A 7,404-nucleotide genomic window follows, 5' to 3' on the forward strand; every position below is an offset into this window, starting at 1 on the left:
ATTACCTAAGCATGGTTAGGTTATATTACGCAACGTGTGCATGAAAAGTGAAGCTAGATTAGTATATTGCGTCTCAAGTCTTTTTAACGCGTCGTTTCCATGCTTATGTCGCGTCTCAATTCTCTTTAACGCGCTGTACCGATTACCTAAGGATGGTTAGGTTACTTTATAGAAAGTGTGTGTGAAATGTAACAATACATTAGTATGTCGTGTCTCAAGTCTATTTAATGCGTAGTTCCGATTACCTAAGCATGGTTAGGTTATATTATGCATAGTGTGCGTGAAAAGGTACGATAGATAAATATGTCGTGTCTCAATTATCTTTAACGCGTTGTTCTGATCACACTTCTAGTTAACGCGTCGTTCCAATTACCTTAGCATAGTTAGGTTATATTACGCAAAATGTGCGTGGAAAGTGACGCTAGATTAGTATGTCACGTCTCAATTCTCTTTAATGCGTTGTACCGATTACCTAAGGATGGTTAGGTTACTTTACGGAAAGTGTGCGTGAAAAGTAACAATACATTAGTTGAGATGCTATTTAACGCGTCGTTCCGATTACCTTAGCATGGTTAGGTTATATAACGCAAAGTGTGCTTGAATAGTGACGCCAAATTAGTATGTCGTGTCAGAAGTCTCTTTAACGCATCGTTCCGATTACCTAAGCATGTGCGTGAAAGTGACGCTAGATTATGTTACGCAAAGTGTGCATGAAAAGTGACGCTAGATTAATATGTCGCGTCTCAAGTCTCTTTAGTACGTCGTTCCGATTACCTATGCATGGTTAGGTAGTATTGCGCAAAGTGCGCGTGAAAAGTGACGTTAGATTAGTATGGCGCATCTCAAGTATTTTCAATGCGTCGTTCCGATTATCTAAGCATGGTTAGGTTATACTACGCATAGTGTGCGTGAAAAGTGACAATTGATTAGTATGTCGCATCTTAAGTCTCTTTAACGCGTGTTTCGATTACCTAAGCATGGTTAGGTTACATTACGCAAAGTGTTCGTGAAAACTGACGGTATATTAGTATGTCGCGTCTCAAGTCTCTTTATCACCTCGTTCCGATTATCTAAGAATGATTAGGTTATATTTCACAAAGTATGCGTGAAAAGTAACGCTAGATTAGTATGTCGCTTCTCAAGTTTCTTTAATGCGTCGTTCCGATTATCTTAGCATGGTTAGGTTATATTACAAAAAGTCTGCGAGAAAGTGACAATAGATTAGTATGTCGCGTCTCAAGTCTCTTTATGGCTTCGTTTCGATTATCATGCTTATGTCGCATCACAAATCTCTCTAACGCATCGTTCCGATTACCAAAGCATGGTTAGGTTATATTACGCAAAGTGTGCCTGATAAGTGACGCTAGATTAGTATGTCGTGTCTCAAGTGTCTCTAACGCGTCGTTCCGATTACCTAAGCATGGTTAGGTTATATTACGAAAAGAGTGCTTGAAAAGTGACGCTAGATTAGTATGTCACATCTCTAGTCTCTTTAACGCGTCGTTCCAGTTACCTATAATGGTTATGTTAAATTACGCGAAGTGCGCGTTAAAGTGACGCTACATTAGTATGTCGCATCTCAAGTCTCTTTAACGCGTCGTTTTGATTACCTAAGCATGGTTAGGTTGTATTACGCAAAGTGTGATCGAAAAGTGACGTTAGATTAGTATGGCGCGTCCTAAGTCTCTTTTATTGTGTCGTTTCAATTACCTAAGCATGGTTAGGTTGTATTACGCAAAGTGTGCGTGAAAGTGACACCAGATTAGTATGTCAAGTCTCAAGTATCTTTAACGCGTCGTTCCGATTACCTAAGCATGGTTAGGTTATTTTACGCAAAGTGTGCGCGTAAAATTACGGTGGATTAGTATATCGCATCTCAAGTTTCGTTAATGCGTCGTTCCGATTACCTAAGAATGGTTATATTATATTACGCCAAGTGCGCGTTAAAAGTGTCGCTAGATTAGTATGTTGTGTCACAAGTCTTTTAAACGCGTTGATACGATTACCTTACATGGTTAGGTTATATTAGGCAATGTGTGCGTGAAAACTATTGCTAGGTTAGTATGTCGTGTCTCAAGTCTTTTTAAAGCATCGTTTCGAATACCTAATAATTGTTAGGTTATAACGCTAGATTAGTATGGCGCGTTTCAAGTATCTTTAACGCGTCGTTTTTATTATTGTGCTTATGTCACGTCACAAGTGTCTCTAACCCATCGTTCTGATTACCTAAGCATGGTTAGGTTATATTACGCAACGTGTGCGTGAAAAGTGACAATTGATTAGTATGTCGAGTCTCAAGTCTCTTTAGCGTGTCGTCCCGATTACCTAAGAATGGCTAGGTTATTTTACAAAAAGTGTGCATGAAAAGTTACGCCAGATCAGTATGTCGCGCCGCAAGTCTCTTTAATGAATATTCCGATTACCTAAGCATGGTTAGGTTATATTACGTAAAGTGTGCGTGAAAAGTGGCACTAGATTAGTATGTCGCCACTCAAGTCTCTTTAATGCGTCATTTTGATTTCTTAAGCATGGTAATTATTAGGCAAAGTTTGCGTGAAAAGTGACGCTAGATTAGTATGTCGCTTCTCAAGTCTCTTTAACGCATCGTTCCGATTACCTAAGCATGGTTATGTTATATTACACAAAGTATGCGTAGAAAGTGATGTTAGATTAGTATGTTGCGTCTCAAGTCTCTTTAACGCGTCGTTTCAATTACCAAGCTTATGTCGCGTCACTAGTGTCAATGTGCGGGAAAAGTGACGCTAGATTAGTCTGTCGCGTCACAAGTCTCTCTAACTCGTCGTTCCGATTACCTAAGCATGGTTAGGTTATTTTACGCTAAGTGTGCGTGAAAAATTACGGTAGATTAGTATATCGCGTCTCAAGTCTCGTTAACGGGTCGTTCCGATTACCTACCTAAGAATGGTTATATTATATTATGCCAAGTGCGCGTTGAAAGTGTCGCTAGATTAGTATGTCGTCTTACAAGTCTTTTAAACTCGTTGTTCCGATTACCTAAGCATGGTTAGGTTATATTGCGCAATGTGTGCGTGAAAACTATTGCTAGGTTAGTATGTCGTGTCTCAAGTCTCTTTAAAGCGTCGTTCCGAATACCTAATCATTGTTAGGTTGTAACGCTAGATTAGTATGACGCGTTTCAAGTCTCTTTAACGCGTCGTTTTGATTATTGTGCTTATGTCACGTCACAAGTGTCTCTAACGCGTTGTTCTGATTACCTAAGCATGGTTAGGTTATATTACGCAAAGTGTGCGTGAAAAGTAACAATTGATTAGTATGTCGAGTCTCAAGTCTCTTTAGCGTGTCGTCTCGATTACCTAAGAATGGCTAGGTTATTTTATGAAAAGTGTGCATGAAAAGTTACGCCAGATTAGTATGTCGCGCCGCAAGTCTCTTTAGTGCATATTCCGATTACCTAAGCATGGTTAGGTTATATTACGTAAAGTGTGCGTGAAAAGTGGCACTAGATTAGTATGTCGCCACTCAAGTCTCTTTAATGCGTCATTTTGATTTCCTAAGCATGGTAATTATTAGGCAAAGTTTGCGTGAAAAGTGACGCTAGATTAGTATGTCGCTTCTCATGTCTCTTTAACGCGTCGTTCCAATTACCTAAGCATGGTTATGTTATATTACACAAAGTCTGCGTAGAAAGTGATGTTAGATTAGTATGTTGCGTCTCAAGTCTCTTTAACGCGTCGTTTCAATTACCATGCTTATGTCGCGTCACTAGTGTCAATGTGCGGGAAAAGTGACGCTAGATTAGTCTGTCGCGTCACAAGTCTCTCTAACTCGTCGTTCCGATTACCTAAGCATGGTTAGGTTATTTTATGCACAGTATGCGTGAAAAGTGTACCTAGATCAGTAATTCACGTCTCAAGTCTCTTTAACGCGTCATTCCGATTACCTAAGCATGGTTAGGCTATTTTATGCAAAGTGTGCGTGAAAAGTGACGCTAGATTAGTATGTCGTGTCTCAAGTCTCTTTAACTCGTCGCTCTAATTACCTAAGCATGGTTAGGTTATATTACGCATTGTGTGCGTGAAAACTGTTGCTAGGTTAGTATGTCGCGTATCAAGTCTCTTTAGCGCGCCCGTATTACCTATGCATGGTTAGGTTATATTACACAATGTGTGCGTGAAAACTATTCCTAGGTTAGTATGTCGTGTCTCAAGTCTCATTAAAGCGTCGTTCCGATTACCTAATCATTGTTAGGTTGTATTACGCAAAGTGTGCGTAAAAGTGATGCTAGATTAGTATGGCGCGTTTCAAGTCTCTTTAACGCGTCGTTTTGATTACTGTGCTAATGTCACGTCATAAGTGTCTCTAATGCGTCGTTCTGATTACCTAAGCATGGTTAGGTTCTATCGCGCAAAGTGTGCGTGAAAAGTGACAATAGATTAGTATGTCAGATCTCGAGTCTCTTTAACGCGTCATTCCGATTACCTAAGCATGGTTAGGTTATTTTATGCAAAGTGTGCGTGAAAAGTTACGCTAGATTAGTATGTCGCGCCTCAAGTCTCTTTAATGCATATTCCAATTACCTAAGCATGGTTAGGTTATATTACGAAAAGAGTGCGTGAAAAGTGACGCTAGATTAGTATGTCACATCTCTAGTCTCTTTAACGTGTCGTTCCTATTACCTGAGCATGGTTAGGTTATTTTACACAAAGTGTGCGTGAAAAGTTACGCGAGATTAGTATATCGCGTCACATGTCTCTTTAATGCGTCGTCCGATTACCTAAGAATGGTTATGTTATTGTACGCCAAGTGCGCGTTAAAAAGTGACCAACATTAGCATGTCGCATCTCAAGTATCTTTAACGCGTAGTTCTGATTACATATGCATGGTTAGGTTATATTACGCAATGTGTGCTCGAAAAGTGACGTTAGATTAGTATGTCGCGTCCTAAGTCTCTTTAATGCGTCGTTCCGATTACCTAAGCATGGTTAGGTTGTATTACGCAAAGTGTGCGTGAAAAGTGACGCTAGATTAGTATGTCACGTCTAAAGTATCTTTGACGCGTCGTTCCGATTACCTAAGCATGGTTAGGTTATTTTACGCAAAGTGTGCGTGAAAAATTACGGTAGATTAGTATACCGCGTCTCAAGTCTCGTTAACGCGTCGTTCCGATTACCTAAGAATGGTTATTTTATATTTCGCCAAGTACGCGTTAAAAGTGTTGCGAGATTAGTATGTCGCATCACAAGTCTTTTTAACGCGTTGTTACAATTACTTAAGCATGGTTAGGTTATATTACGCCAAGTGTGCGTAAAAAGTGACGCTAGATTAGTATGGCGCCTCTCAAGTCTCTTTAACGCGTCGTTGTTACAAGTCTCTCTAACCCGTCGTTCCGATTACCAGAGTATGGTTATGTTAAATTACGCAAAGTGTGTGTGAAAAGAGATGCTAGATTAGTATGTCGCGTCTCAAGTCTCTTTAACGCGTCGTTCCGATTACCTAGGCATGGTTAGGTTATTTGACGCAAAGTGTGCGTGAAAAGTGACGCTAGATTAGAATGTCGCGTCTCAAGTCTCTTTAACTTGTCGCTCCGATTACCTAAGCATGGTTAGGTTATATTACGCAATGTGTGCGTGAAAACTGTTGCTAGGTTAGTATGTTGCGTATCAAGTCTCTTTAACGCGTCATTCCGATTACCTAAGCATGGTTAGGTTATATTACGCTAGGTTTATATGTCGTGTCTCAAGTCTCTTTAAAGCGTCGTTCCGATTACCTAATCATTGTTATGTTGTATTACGCAAAGTGTGCGTAAAAGTGACGCTAGATTAGTGTGTCGCGTTTCATGTCTTTTTAACACGTCATTTTGATTATTGTGCTTATGTCACGGGCAAAACCCATATGAAAGCCCTTATACTTTATCAGTTTTGTTCAAAAGGCCCCTACTTTAAAATTGTTCACGTTCGGATCCCTCTACTTAGCAAAATTCAATTTTTACACCCTCTAGTGGACAGAATTCGGCGAGTGTACCACACTCTCCCTTTCTGTTAATTAACGGAGTTAGTTTCTGTTTTGATAGTACACATCATCAAGATAGTCTCTTAATTTTTGACACGTAAGAAAAATAATTTAGAGAAAACGGGCCCACCACTTAGGTTTGATTCCAACCCACCTCCACTGTCAACCATACATGAAGATCAATTGATTCTCACCTCCTCCTCCACCGCCACCATCTTCACTTCCATAATCCGAGCACTGCATTCTGTCACCGCTCCTTGTAATTTTCCGACCACAAATTCAAATAACACCGCCATTCCCATTTCACTCTGTGGCTTCACCTCGTCTCCTTCGTCGTTGCAATTCCGATCCACCGCGATCTCCGTCGCCGCCACTGTCGTTATTTATTTTCATTAGTTTCAATATCTTGGTATGAAATTTCTGACTCTAGGAGAATCCACATCGCGTCTCCATTATTAGTTTCTGATTATTATTTCGATTCTTTGGATTGACTGCAAAATGATTGATTTACTCCGCAAAGCTGCTTGAGGTGTACGATAGTGTCTTAAAAGATAAGCACTTATTATCGTGTAATGTAGATAAAGTTGAATTTTAGATGCTTTATGATTAATTAGAAAGAAATGGTTGAACAGAGCAAGGAAGCAGATGGACATACAAAAGATGAGGTATTCATGGAATGTGGCAAGTGAAGTATTAAGAATCCATCCATCCATCAGCTAATGGAGCTTTCATAGAGGTCATTGCCGACTTCAACTATTCTGGATGTCTAATTCTTAAGAGATGGAAGGTATATACATACACATGATGACTAATTAAAATTGTATTGCAGATACCGTTCAAGGTCTAAGCTTAAGATTGAAAATTTGTACTGCAATTACTCTTAGATTTTTCTGGGTGGGTTTCTGTTTTCAGAGGTTTTTGTTGTGGTGGTGGATCGAAGGACGAGGCGTGACCGGACAGAGATCGGTGATTTATCGAGCGGAGACTTACAAAAAAAGACCTCACCTACCGTTGAAAATGAGAAAGAAAGGAATGAAAGGGGAAGATGACTAGTCAGCATATGTTTTGCCTTAAAATTACCATGTCACCACTAAAAGAAAAAAATAATTGCCATGTCATTATTTACCAAAAATAAATGAACATCATGTCACTTTCTTTTTTTCTCCACTTTCATTAACAGAGAGTGTAATGCACTCGCCGATTTCCGTCCACCGAAGGGTGTACAAATTAGATTTTGGCAAGTAGAGGGATCTGAACGTGAATAATTTTGGAGTAGGGACCTTTCGCACAAAAATGGTAAAGTAGAGGGGCTTCTGTATGGGTTTTGCCTTATGTCACGTCACAAGTGTCTCTAACGCGTCGTTTTAATTGCCTAAGCATGGTTAGGTTATATTACACAAAGTGTGCATGAAA

At 39.7% G+C, this 7,404-nt stretch overlaps 1 long non-coding RNA gene across 1 annotated transcript; it reads left to right on the plus strand.

Annotated features, from left to right (window-relative positions):
- The first annotated feature begins 5,919 nt into the window (after positions 1 to 5,919).
- LOC126676724 (uncharacterized) lies at positions 5,920 to 7,158 on the plus strand. The gene is made up of 2 exons (XR_007640391.2): positions 5,920 to 6,778; positions 6,904 to 7,158. It is a non-coding gene; the product is annotated as an uncharacterized LOC126676724 (long non-coding RNA).
- The last annotated feature ends 246 nt before the right edge of the window (positions 7,159 to 7,404 follow it).

The sequence above is a fragment of the Mercurialis annua genome, linkage group LG4 (genome assembly GCF_937616625.2).
Source record: "Mercurialis annua linkage group LG4, ddMerAnnu1.2, whole genome shotgun sequence".
NCBI lineage: Eukaryota > Viridiplantae > Streptophyta > Magnoliopsida > Malpighiales > Euphorbiaceae > Mercurialis > Mercurialis annua.